Source organism: Cydia strobilella, chromosome 2 (assembly GCF_947568885.1).
Source record: "Cydia strobilella chromosome 2, ilCydStro3.1, whole genome shotgun sequence".
In the NCBI taxonomy this organism is placed as follows: Eukaryota; Metazoa; Arthropoda; class Insecta; order Lepidoptera; family Tortricidae; genus Cydia; species Cydia strobilella.
In genome coordinates this window covers 7,842,444-7,855,524 of record NC_086042.1, presented here as the reverse complement: position 1 = coordinate 7,855,524, position 13,081 = coordinate 7,842,444, and the positions used below count along the sequence as shown (strand labels likewise).

The following is a 13,081-nucleotide window of genomic DNA, read 5'->3' as shown; positions in this document are numbered from 1 at the left end:
AAACGCGAAGTAATCAACGCTTTATTGCGCCAAAAAGAAACGAAAACGGGATAATAACATAGTAATACATGTAATAACTGGAATTGTCGTGCAAGGCAACGTGTCACGCCTAGATATGTGGCATTTGACACGACGGTTGACACGTTCTACAAATATTGTGATACAGACTCTGCAAATACGCTCAGAATGAGCTTTCGCCTCAGTGCAGAGCAAACGGTGGGGCATCATAATACAAAGCAAATGTACACGTCGATATAAAATTACGTGTCGTTTTGGCAATCGTACGTTTCCGGCACTGTGTGGATATATATATATGTGACTTATTGTTGTTTGTTTTGTAGTCGCTTATACACACGCTTTTCAGCTCACGGTTCACGTTTAAGTAACATTGACATTATGAACACCTCTGCTTTCTTGGGCACCGTGGAGATGACTGCGTAAAACACAATAAAGTGAAAGCTATTAACAATTCGAAATTGGAATCTTACCTTGCATTGTTCTGAAACCCCTTCAAAACGTGTTGGAAATAAATCAATGATGCCGTATGAAAGAAAGCAATTAAAACCACGTCGGAGACAAAACTGCACATTATCACAATGAGAACTAACCACCTTCACTATCCCACCTGTAATTTTTAACTGAGGCACCACCTCACTATACATTCCATACAATTGCAACGCGGAAGGATTCTCTCAACTTTTTTGTTTATGCTCCAAATTTTTATGGCCACTAAAAATGTCGGCAAAAACTTAAAAAGGCAGTAATACAATGCACTTTCAATTTCTTTATAAAAGCGTAACAAAGGATCTCGGGCAAGGACGGGTTGAGGTGTTTTTTGATATTCACGAAACAAAGGAAATGTTACGCAACTTTTGTACGACTTGAATACAGATTTTTTATTCCATAAAGCTTGCATGTGATACTGGATAATTTTTGTCCCCGTCATTCTGAGAATATTTTAGACCGACAAGTTTTTTGATAACGTAAAATTTCATTCTCGAAGCATTTTGAATTATCTTTGTAGATAAGTGCGGCCACATGTGCCATAAATACTTCGATAATTGGAGCTTGTTAATGAAAATGTAATGAATAAGATAACGCTGTGTGCTTAAAGTCGGTTTATAAAAGTAAAGTGAATAAAAGAATAATTACGAGATACACTAAACGTAAGTACACTAGTTTCGACTTACTTCAAGATGTTTGGTTGTGAACAGGTAACTTTAATCGTTTTTAATGTAGGTATGCAACGTTTTAAAAGCTATCTTTATTTTTTTGTACTCCCCGTGCCTCCTCTTGTCAGTTTAATGCGGTTTATTTTACTTTATTAGGTTTATAAATATCATCATGGCTATAAGTATGCTTAAGAAATAAGATAAATAGAAGAGGATAGAAGCATTCTCTTAAGATCATGATTGGTAAGAGCATCCCGCAAACCATTTACATAAGATGATATCAATCCAATATTTTATCGAAGCATTCTTCTTACTAAGTAAAAGATCTCGAAGATATCGGCGCAATCAATAAACAACATGATATTGCTACTATTAGTATAAGTGCTACTGGTCTGTTTTGTTCCTTTGATATATACCTTAAGTAGGTATTTCTTGACCAGCGTTTCTTGATATTTTTATAAAGTGGTTACTTATATATTGTTATTGATTCAAGCGTACATTATCTTTCTACGGTATGATAGTATCGCTATCAGTAGGCAATTATTGTACCTGGGGTCAGGCGTTGGTTCATCATCAAACCTTGCCCAGTTCGTCTTCACGGAGACGGTAGAAGAAGACTAATTATGGATACTAGGTTGATCTGACAACCCTGATGTGGCTGAGGCCAGTATATGGTTCAAACTGACCTGAGGGCCTAGCCAAGATGACAATCGTTGATAAAAAACGTTAATCGAAACTTAAATAATGTATGTAAGTCACGTGACTTTTCGTAGTATCTGTCATCCCGATACATTTTTTCTTTTGTCGATGTATCTACGAATATCATCTTGGCTATTAGGCCCCATGATAGCATTATGCAAAACGCAAAACGCGATGCAACTCATACAACTACATGAACGAGGCCCTGAACCTACACATTTTTGTATCTGTGGAAGGAACTGTCTAATAACACAAGACGTGTAATAAGCTGTAGGTATAATTTAATCTTGTTCTTTGAGAAAAGTGATCATAGTGTTTGGCGCTAACGATGCTCCGATACAAATGAGGGGCTCCACGATGTGAACACCAATCCTTTAAGATTCCTTTTCTCACTGAACGCCACATTACTATGAATTAAATCATGTACGACGTTATTTTTATCTTTATTATAGGATTCACAATTAATGAAGACATTTATGTACTACATAAGTGCAGTAAATAGAGCATAAAAGCATAAATATGAACCTATCAGCACATAATTAGGTATGTAAATTAATATTCTCTAATGAATTACAATACCTACTTAGTTTACATATGAAAAGGCTTCAGTATATATATATTATTATTATTATCGGATCGGAACCGTTTGTGTCGTTCTCACGCAAAGGGTACCAGGTAAAAGATAAGGTTTTTCAGGTAAGGGGATGATATTGTATATTTACTTATTTTGGTGTAACCAGGCTACCTAATACCTAATGGCCTACCATTAATGTAACGTACATTAATGTACGTAATGGCCTTCCATTGCCTGATAGCCTGGTTACACGTAAATAAGTGATATAAGTGAATGATAATTGTTTTTTAGTCTACTATACTTATTTACCGTTTAAGCCATTAGTATCTAGGTACTTGTGACTTAAGATCGAATAGAATGTTTACTAGCAGTATAAAACCTACAAATATGCAAACCACCCTGATAGGTGGATTGCCTTACGTATCGATATGTAACAATTAGAATTACCAATATAGACCTTAGAAGTATAAAGGCAGCCGACTAAATAGGATTACAAGTAGGTACATATTGTAACTATTTATTAGGTAGTTGTTAATTTGTCCTTGTAACTTGAGGGGCATAAAATTAAAGGAGTAGTCATTATTCTTTGCAACTACAGACTCGAACGTTTTCGAATTAGCATTGATGATGCCGCTCGGGACCTTCCGTTTTCGTTGACCAAGCACGTTTACTATGGACACTATGGTAAAATTAGCATTGGCCTCGTGTTCTTGAGAACGTAACGTCTTGTCCTTTTCGATGAGAACCGTTGGGTCGGAGTTAGTCGTTAGAAGCCGGGACGTAGCGCTATCGCTATGTTTGTAAACGGTTCTATTAGGTGTCTATTGATTATTCATTAAGTAGGTAGGTATGTACATTATGTTGTACATTGCATGATTAAAAACATTAGTGGCACGAAATAGCCATTCCCAGAGGTGCTTACAGAATTTTCATTGACGTGCCCAGTTATTTGAATGAATGAGTACAATCCGTAGATACATAATGTTTTTGACATACCTATAGCATATATGTTGGCACTTAGGCACATTTGAATACTGCCAGTAACATTTTTTTATTATAGGTATAGGAGGTAAACTAGCACACGAACATTTACTTAATAGTCAGATACTCATATACATCATAGGTACGTATATTTACCTACACTTTGTTGCTGACTGTACATAAACACATATAGTATTACGGAATTATGTATCGACTGAGAAATAATACATAAAGAGTTAACTTCCTAAAAAAAGCTTAATTTTATAAGTTTTATAATTATAGCCAGGCATCGTAAACTGCTTGCAAAATCCATTGAAGTACTAGGGTTGTTCTCAAGTCAAAGTACGTCATGCCTGATTATAACACACAAATAACATATGAATAGTCTCCACGTTCGTCAAATTCAATATTAAAAATATTAAAATGAATGTTCTCCTTAAAGCTTCCTTGTCTGCACTGTTTCCCTATTATGAATATAGGTATATATCGTTTGCAATCTAAACTGGCCCGCTGCCAGCATCGCACGAGCTATGACAGAGCCACCAGCCGTCTCGGATTAACTTCCGTACAGTTCCAGTTTAAATTGTAGCCGTTCCATTGGGATACGTTACTTGTATCAGTTAAGTATATGTTATGTTATGTGGCAGTTGATATCGAACAGACGATAAATTGTTGGAATCGTTCTATGAAAATGGCCCCGTAGACAACATGCCAATCGCTAAAGGTCCGTAGCGAACGAAACGCAGCTGTCACTGTCACACTAATATGGAGGAGTGATAGAGATATCGAGGCACAAAGCGATTCGATTGCGAAGCGTAAGCGATTGTCACCTTGGCTAGGCCGCCTGGGCTCGAATCTACCTACCTCATATTTAATTTTGTTCTACTGCACTTGTTTGTTAATAAAATGTCTAAAATTAAAAAAATAGCTCCTTTACTACTTTATTGCTCAAATAATACCTACTACCTAATGATTTACTTTTGTATAATCTGTGCCATCTCTCAGATAATTATTTGCTTTAAAATTGCGTGTAAACTAAGTACAATGTGCTAAACCTCCCATTCAATTATGTAATTATAATTAAACTGTCGTTATCTCATCCGTGGAACATAACATGTGTCACGCTAGTGGAAACTGATATATATCGACAATAATCATTTTATGTAACAACTTAACTAGCAACCGTCTGTGACTTTGACATACTCGTATCACAGATTAATAAATAGTCTCGTACCTATCTACTTCTTCGGGGGGCTTAGCCAAAATGACAATCGTTGATAGAAAACCCCAATTGAAACTTATAACGTATAGAAATAGTCACGTGACTTTTCATAGCGTCTGTCATCCCCATACATGTTTTTATTTTGTTTGGCGTTTGTCGATGTAAGGATTGTTATAGGCCTTAGAATTGTTATCTTTGTATTTACTATCGAATAACACCTAGGGAGGTTAAACATTAAACTATTTTTTCGGTTTAAACTCACGTGTTTTTAATTTTATGTTTATGTTGTGTTTAGTTTAATGTTAGTATGTATGTCTCACTACAGTTTAAATTCGACCTAGGGAGGTGTTATTCGATAGTAAATACAAATATACAGACGTCCGCTTTGCTTTTGAAGTCGTCGTTTCATTTACCTACACATACGTTAAACTACTTAATCAGTTTCCTTGTGCCTCGGTGAACAAGAATCTAGACTAGATCTGACTGGCTAAATAATTTCCTGTTAAATTATCACTCGCTTGAGCTTCCAGTTAAAATTAATATATAAAATATCCTTTATGACACAGGAGCCTAATAAGTTCCGTGTTCTGTTTAATTATAACAGCTATATTTTAAATATAAGTGCCCTGACTAACGTGCCGAACTAATGATGTTGAAGTGTCTAGCAACATTTATACAGCTTGGAACCCGTCATACTTTAATCATACCTACATTTCCAACGATATATTTATACTTATAAATCGTTAATTATGAGCAAATAATCAGATCAAATCTTGTCACTTACCTACATTTCCTACGCTCGGTAGTTTATTTTTGTAGTGTTGCAGCAAAGATAGATATAACCCCGTAAAAGATGGATACAGTCTAAGGAAAAAACGTGCCTCGAAAATCAAGAAAATTTGATTCTCGTTTAGAGGGCGCTACTAGTTTTGGCTTACTGTCGTATAGATGGCGTTGACGGTTTCGTTTGTTATTTAACAATTTAAACGCATATCACTGAAAGAACATGGGTCAAAATCATAAAAATAATTAATGCAAATAAAAAAAATCATTTATCTATATTTAAATACATTTTATCGTATTTTTATAAATCTTCAATTTTAGTTTTAAAGTGTGTCGACAGATGGCAGTGAATTTACTGGGGTTACGAAATTTACTATGACAGTACCGCTCGTCAGTGTAAGCGCCTAACAGCAAGTTGTAGGTATTTCGTTTGAAGATTATTGCTAATTATTGCCAATAGATTTTCTTATTAATTCTGTAGACCAACGATAATCTCGTATAAGTATTCTAGTTTTACGCCTATACATTCTATTTATTTATTTCCTACACATGTTCGACTTACAAGGGACATGGAAAACATGGATCCAAACAAATGAACGTCAGAATTATTCAAACGCAAGAAAAAACATACAAAACAAAAACAAAATTCATTGTATCTATACATATACTCTTTTTACTCCATCATAGGCGTTGCCAAAATTATAAGTAGGTAGGTAGTTGAAATGTGTCGAGTTGTTCGTAACCGTAACCACTGTGTAGCTTATAGGTGAATATATCAAAGAAATTAATTAATACAATAGTTGAGGGTGGATGAACTGTAGGTATGTGTTGTGTAGCGTCGCCTGGCCGTTCGCCAGACCTCTGTAAAATCAGACTGAAGATTGTTAAGAATTAAATTAAGCGGTCGTTTCATTCAAAAAAAAATAAGCAGGCAATTTACTCGCGACGAAATTTAGCGTCTTCTCGGGTAGTAACTTTTAAATTCAGGACATCTGTAGGTAAGAAAGTGAAAATATACGTACATACATAAGTACATATCTAATACTGAGAACTGTATTACTTATGGAATATAGTTTTTGCCTGCGACTCCGTCGAATGAAATCATAGAAGTCATATAAACTGCTACCACCAACATTACAATCTTACATTAATTTACTTAACCATAACACTTAGGTAACTATGTATTAAGTACTAACCGGCTGCAATCCATATTAAGCCTATGTAACGTAATGTAAAACTTACCTGCAATATGAAACCTGCATTAGTTGACCATGTACTTACCTAATAAGCCATTATATCTAGAAACAAAAGACTTTCTCAACAAGCTTAACAACAATCCTACTTCAACCCACGTTATTCAACGTTATAAAATCGGTCCTGTCGCAGTCTCGCCAGGTGTATCAACTAAATTCGACTATCCGTTTCAGCCATGGGCACTGAGAACACAAATATAAATGCAGAATTTAACAAGCTAGCTTGTTATACTACTCGACGATGAGTGGCCCTTGTTCAGACTAACAAGTCCCCTTTGAAGTTAAAAACTGAACTGTATGTATTTTAGGTTAACATTGAGTTATGAGTTTTGGAGATTTCTTTATCCACTGTTTGGGATTTTACGACTTGGCTTCGGTAGCGATTTTGTGAAGATACTTGAGAACGGTCAGGCGTGTTAATATGTTTTCATACCCTCTTTGATTCGTTAGCATGATTAAAAATAATGATCTGCTTAGATAGTTAGATGAAAATATTTTTTTTACTTTTGGCATAGTCAGACATTAGAGGCACTTTGGGCCGGGCCGGAGCTTCCGGCGCTTCGTTTTCTATGGAAAGCACCACGTGATCACCGATCAGCCGTCGCAATTCGCATTATTTGTTTATCCCATAAATTCTAATTTAGCATAATATTCATATTACCCACCTGACTCCCCTACCTCCTTATTTCCATTCCTATTCCATCCCACTCATCCTTTGCCAATTATACATTTTAAAACTAAACAGGCGTAAGTCCAAACTTCAGTAAAACGTAAAAACCTTTCCAATGCAACACTATTCAATATCAAACTTTGTTTGTTGGCGTTTATGCTTAGTCCTTTTTAGTTTTACTTAAGGTACGATATCGCACGTTACCTCTCGTTTGATTAAGGGGTTGTAAATAGGTATAATGCTAAGCAGAGATTACACCTAGCGTGTGTTTTAGGGTGAATATCACCCGGTTGCTTTGAAGTCGTTTGTCGGTGCCTGAGCGGGGATACTCGTATCGTTCATTTCCCGATTCAGAGGCGAGTTGCATTTTCTGCGTGCAATCTCGTTTCTGAAGGAGGTAGCGTAGGCAAAGTTGAGGATTTAGTGAATTGGTTAAGTTAATGCAGTGATTTTGCTTGTGATTTTCTTTCTCCACTACCTTCCCCAGTGGTTTTCCTCAAATACTAAACCTTTGATTGCTGAATAAAGTTACTTTTTATATTTAATTTGTATGTTTTTCTAATACTGAGTTAGGTACAGTGTGGATAAGTGTGTGTGTAGGTAAAAGTAGTGAAATACTAACACATTATTTGGAATACTAGGTACCTACTTTTGTTTATGTTATCAGAAGTATACAATATATTTATTATTTATTTTTAACTTTATTGCACAAGAACAAGTACAAAAGGCGGACTTAATGCCTTGAGGCATTCTCTACCAGTCAACCACTGGGCCAAACAGAAATTAGTTAAGGTGGGTGCAGTGCGACGCGAAAAAAAATGTTCTAAATATAAATTGTAATACTAACGCCAATATACAAACTAGTAATATTTATATACTATAATACCTTTATAAACTACATTAATAAACAATATAAATATATATAGGTACATATTTATTATATAATATACATAAATATATTTTTGCATGTCCGGGTAGGGGGGAAGAGGGGGGTTCCGACTAGACAGTATCTAGCAGGTGCTTGTAAAGCATTCTTTTGAAAGTCAGCTTGTTTGGGGCTTGTCTAATCGTTAGAGGAAGCGAATTCCAAAGACGGATTGATTGAACAGCGAAAGAAGACGTGAGAAAACCGGTATGGTGAGGGAGAACAGAGAGTTTAAGAGAACGGGCAGCATATATATGCACAGGTACCTAATAAAAAGCTATTAAATACATATGTACGTACGTATTCCAAATAAAACAGGTATTTGCACACTCGTTTTCTGCACACCGTACCCGACTCGGTTTGCACTTGCAATCTCCACGCCCCACCGTGTAAAAGGATAACGTCGGATCTTACTCAGCTTTATTTTGAAAAACAAACTACAAAATTACATATACCTATAATCAGTACCGGTGGGGCGCCAACTTTATACCTCCGTAACCCCAAAACCAGAGCTGCTTGTCACATAATATTCGTGATTTTATTACGTTAATTTGGATAATATCCAATGGGATTACGGTGTTAAATATAAATACTGGCGCTATATTGGGACCATTTCTTGAAATGGTTGCTGGATGCTGATGTAATTTATGGAAATTCAATATCCAATTATATTTAGCTTTAGGGTAGTTCTATTTGATATACGACAGTTAGTGAATAGACACCTTCCTAATATTTAACAAAATCACTTGCGTAGGTAGAAAGGTATCTACTTTACTACTTATAAAATATAGGTAGGTGTACGTATTGTATGTTGCTTTTATTTATAAGTAACGTCGGTCGTTACAGAAGAATAAATGCTTATTTACCTAACACGACTAGGTACACATACCAGATACCCAATAAATTTGTGATGGGACGTTGTCTGCCAAACCTACCACTTGAAATTAAATCCATTTAATTATTACGAGGTCTCGCATAGCACGTGTAAAATGAAATCGATAACCTACACTCATTTTATAACATCGACAAACCTTTTTCATTTCCGAAAATTGGCCATTACGATCGAAAAGATCCACCTCCTTTAGTAACGCCTATAAAATCAAAATGAATTGACTATTTGTTTTCGTGTTATCGCTACTCGATTCTTCTTGATGGCGGACAGTTAAGCTAATTGCTGAATTTTAATGAAAAACCTTTTGCAATGTTCTTCCGAGATTGCTATCTCGGAAACACAAAATACCTACGTCATCCTTGACGTAGGTATTTTGTGTATCTTTATAGCGGGAAGCCGGCGATGCTAAATGTGTAGTTACTCAAGCGTTGTAGAGACCTATTGGAATCGAAAGATGATAAAAGAAGGTTAAGTATATAAAGTTGTTTTTTCAACGAGCAGGAAAGCGTCTACAGATTATTTTAAATTTCGGGGGGTTTGTGGTGGGTTAAAATAATCGTTAAGTAGATTTTTCTATAACAATATATTACACTTTTTTGTACGCATTTCCTTAATCAACCGACTACAAAGTTCGATGCCCGATTTTCACATTGTAACCGCCAGATTAAGGAAATGCGTACAAATAATTGTCAGATTTAGTAATAGCACAATTATACCATTAATTTGGACTAAAATAACAAAATCCACAATCTGCTTAACGATTTGTTGAACCCCCATCAACCCCCCGCCAGTCAACGGCTCAACATAGACGGCTAAAAGTTATAAAGGTAGACTCCATCTAGGGTAGCAAGATATCATATATCTATCTACCGCGCTCGAGTAACTACAAAAATCCCCTCTTGGGCTCCCCAACCATTACTTACTACCCATATCGAGTTTTCGCAGCGTGATATTAACTTTAACACGTTGCTTATTTTATGTTGGTTTTGTCTTGCGAAAAATGAACATTTTATTAGTTGCCCACAGGTTACACATTGACATTGAAAAAGAAGTATTCCACTGCAGCTTTGATTGCAATGTGATCTTATTAATCTAAAGGTGTCTAGATTAGTACCTACCTAACAGGATTCGTTAGATATTCAATACATTTTAGTCAAGGCATTGTCAAGGTAGGTACCTAAACCTTAGTGAAAATCAATTTCAACTTAGTAGTGATACTCGTATGACAAGATTTTTGATCCCAGACGTGACCGAGCGGCTGCCTGAAAAGGAAGAAACGTATTTTGGCATCCTCCGTCAATAATAGATAGGTTACTTATCCAATTTTCTATCGGATCCATGCCTGTAGCCCTTCGAAAACGAAAACAGCCCAACCCTCGCTGGGGAGACGTAGGTTACGCGTAATAGCTAAGAAAAATATTTACCAAACCTCAAAGCGAATAAAAAGACGTCCCTTAATACGGACCCAGATGCATTCGACCTATTATTTGTTTCCCCAGAAAAGGTTACCTTGCCCAAGAAATATGAATAGGTAAATAATGCAAATCTACTTTCCGGATGGAGGAACACTTTGCGAGCACGATTTTCTTCCTTCTATCTTTGAAAATACACCGCAGGGAGCTATGATATTAGAACAAGATATCTACAGTGAAAAGGATCGTAAGTACGTACTTTGTGGACCTTTCATCTCCTTCATCCCGAAAGATAGGGATACGAAACTTCTTTGTGCAATTTGTAACAATAACTCACTAGCTACTAGGTCAGCGAATTTATTTCATAATACCAATAGGTAGGTAACCTACGACTTAAAGTGAAGGTGCTTTTAAGATTCGCTTCACCAATTTAAGTCAAAACCAGTAACAGTCTAGGTCGCGTGCAGGTGTTTGGATACTTAAGTCGAAATGGAAAGTTACGATCGCATTCAAATGAGTCGTGAGTCACAATCGTAGCGTACGCATCCGACTTATAAACTGTGACGTCACAGATTACGACTCGCTCGTAAAATTCGTTCGTCCATTGAGCAGAACAATAAAACTACATCAAATGGTGTCACTAGCCCCGCAAGTTCAAGTGCGCTGTTAAGTTGCACAACAGCCCATAAACGAGGAATAAAAACGTAAATATTATATCATCGTAAACGGTATCGTTTATAATAATAGCGGGTGCATGTTATACGGCGGGGTTAGGTATATTTATCAGTATCGGCGTGGTCGTAAAAGTAAGAGTACTAAGAGTAGACTAGAGGCAGACGGTTTTACGGTGTGACGCGGCGGGCTTGCCGTGCAAATCGTGCAATTATTTGACAAGTGTCCACACTTTGGGCGCTATCGACGGGTCCAACTAGAGCGGAGAAACTAGGAACAACAGATATAAAGCTGCATAATTAATGTCGAGTTGTAAAGCAGAGATAGAGAACTACCGTATCCTTGAGCTCAAGCTAAAGCACACAAAGTTAACCTTTTGCTTGACTAAACACCCGTGTTCTGGGAGATGAAGTTTTTTAAACAGTGCTTAAAATCATGTTTCAATTATTTTTAGATTTGTACTATTATCATTGGCCTTCGAGCCTTTTACAGACTATACAAACTGTGCGGCGACTATAACGCTCTGCTAATTATTCAAAAAAGAAAAAAGTCGAGCCATGTTACTCGTAACTCACGGTACCTACCTATCTTTTTTTGCCAATACGCGAAGAATGTACGTTTTTAAATACATACCTTATGTTGTTTGTTTCAGGCAGATCGAGATAACGGCTGACACTGGTAACAGAGATGTGTAAGGTAAGAAGTTTATTACCAGCTGCTTTAGGTACCACGTCAACTATAAGTATATAACAATATAAATATATAGTGAGGAAACTGCTTGTGGCCCTTGTGGGCATTGTCTTGAATGTTTTGATGTAGCGTAAAGAAAACTACTGTCTTAAAAATACCCTTAGAAATTAGATAGGTAGGTTACGTTTTTTAAATTGGTTATTTACCGGATTGCCACAAGAGAAAGACAGGTCCGTCTGAGTAGGTGGAGGCCTACTGCACATATATTGATCGTTAAGAATTTAAAAGAATAATTCACAGGACTGAAAGCACTTTAACCATCACTATACAATTGTCACTATCACTATTATCACTATGTAATTGTATTTTGTATTTTGACGTGTAATGTATGTGTATATTATTAATAAATATGAATATGAATACATACGTTTATAAGATAGGTACGAAATCCGTTCCATCCATACAGGTAGGTACATATACCTACTTGTTTATTCCTGTCATCCATATCATTTTTTTTCTTACATTCCGTGTATTTCAAGATAATAAGAACATGCGTGACAAACATGATTGTTGCCGTTTCTTGTAGGAAGTTAATTTACAGCCGTTTCAATTCAATTAATTTATGCTAATGTCTTGATGTTTCCATAATAACTGTGGCACAATTGATTGAGTAGGTGATACAATGTAGTTTAATAGGTCCTTCTTAATCGTCCTATCATCAAGTTGAATGGCTTCAATTAACAATAAAAGAGATAATATACGATACACATCCGTAATAACACCTTTAATCCAATAAAGTCACACACACACTGTCATCAGGATGACAGATGCAACGAACAGTCATGTGATCCTTTCCATACATTATTTCAGTGTCGATTGTCATTTTCTATCAACGATGCTAGGCCAGGGTTCCAGATCATTTTGCCTTCCTCATCTACCTAGACATTGCTGCTGACGGTACCTACTAAAATACCTAGTCTACCTTTCCTGGCGAACTTGTTATTTACACACCAATAAAAAATGACTAAAGCTAAACACCTAGATAGGTACCTATCTACTTATCCCGAGGCGAGTGAACATCCATAATGGAATGGTTTTGGTATCACATTGAGCCTAAGTTGACCACTCAGCACAAA

The 13,081-nt window shown here is 36.2% G+C and overlaps 1 long non-coding RNA gene across 1 annotated transcript in view; it reads left to right on the top strand.

Moving 5' to 3' along the window:
• LOC134751441 (uncharacterized) overlaps positions 1-11,975 on the top strand; it is a 78,088-nt gene extending 66,113 nt beyond the window's left edge. Inside the window, exon 3 of the long non-coding RNA XR_010128658.1 lies at positions 11,908-11,975. This is a non-coding gene — a long non-coding RNA (uncharacterized LOC134751441). The remainder of the gene's footprint in view (positions 1-11,907) is intronic.
• Positions 11,976-13,081: the final 1,106 nt, after the last annotated feature.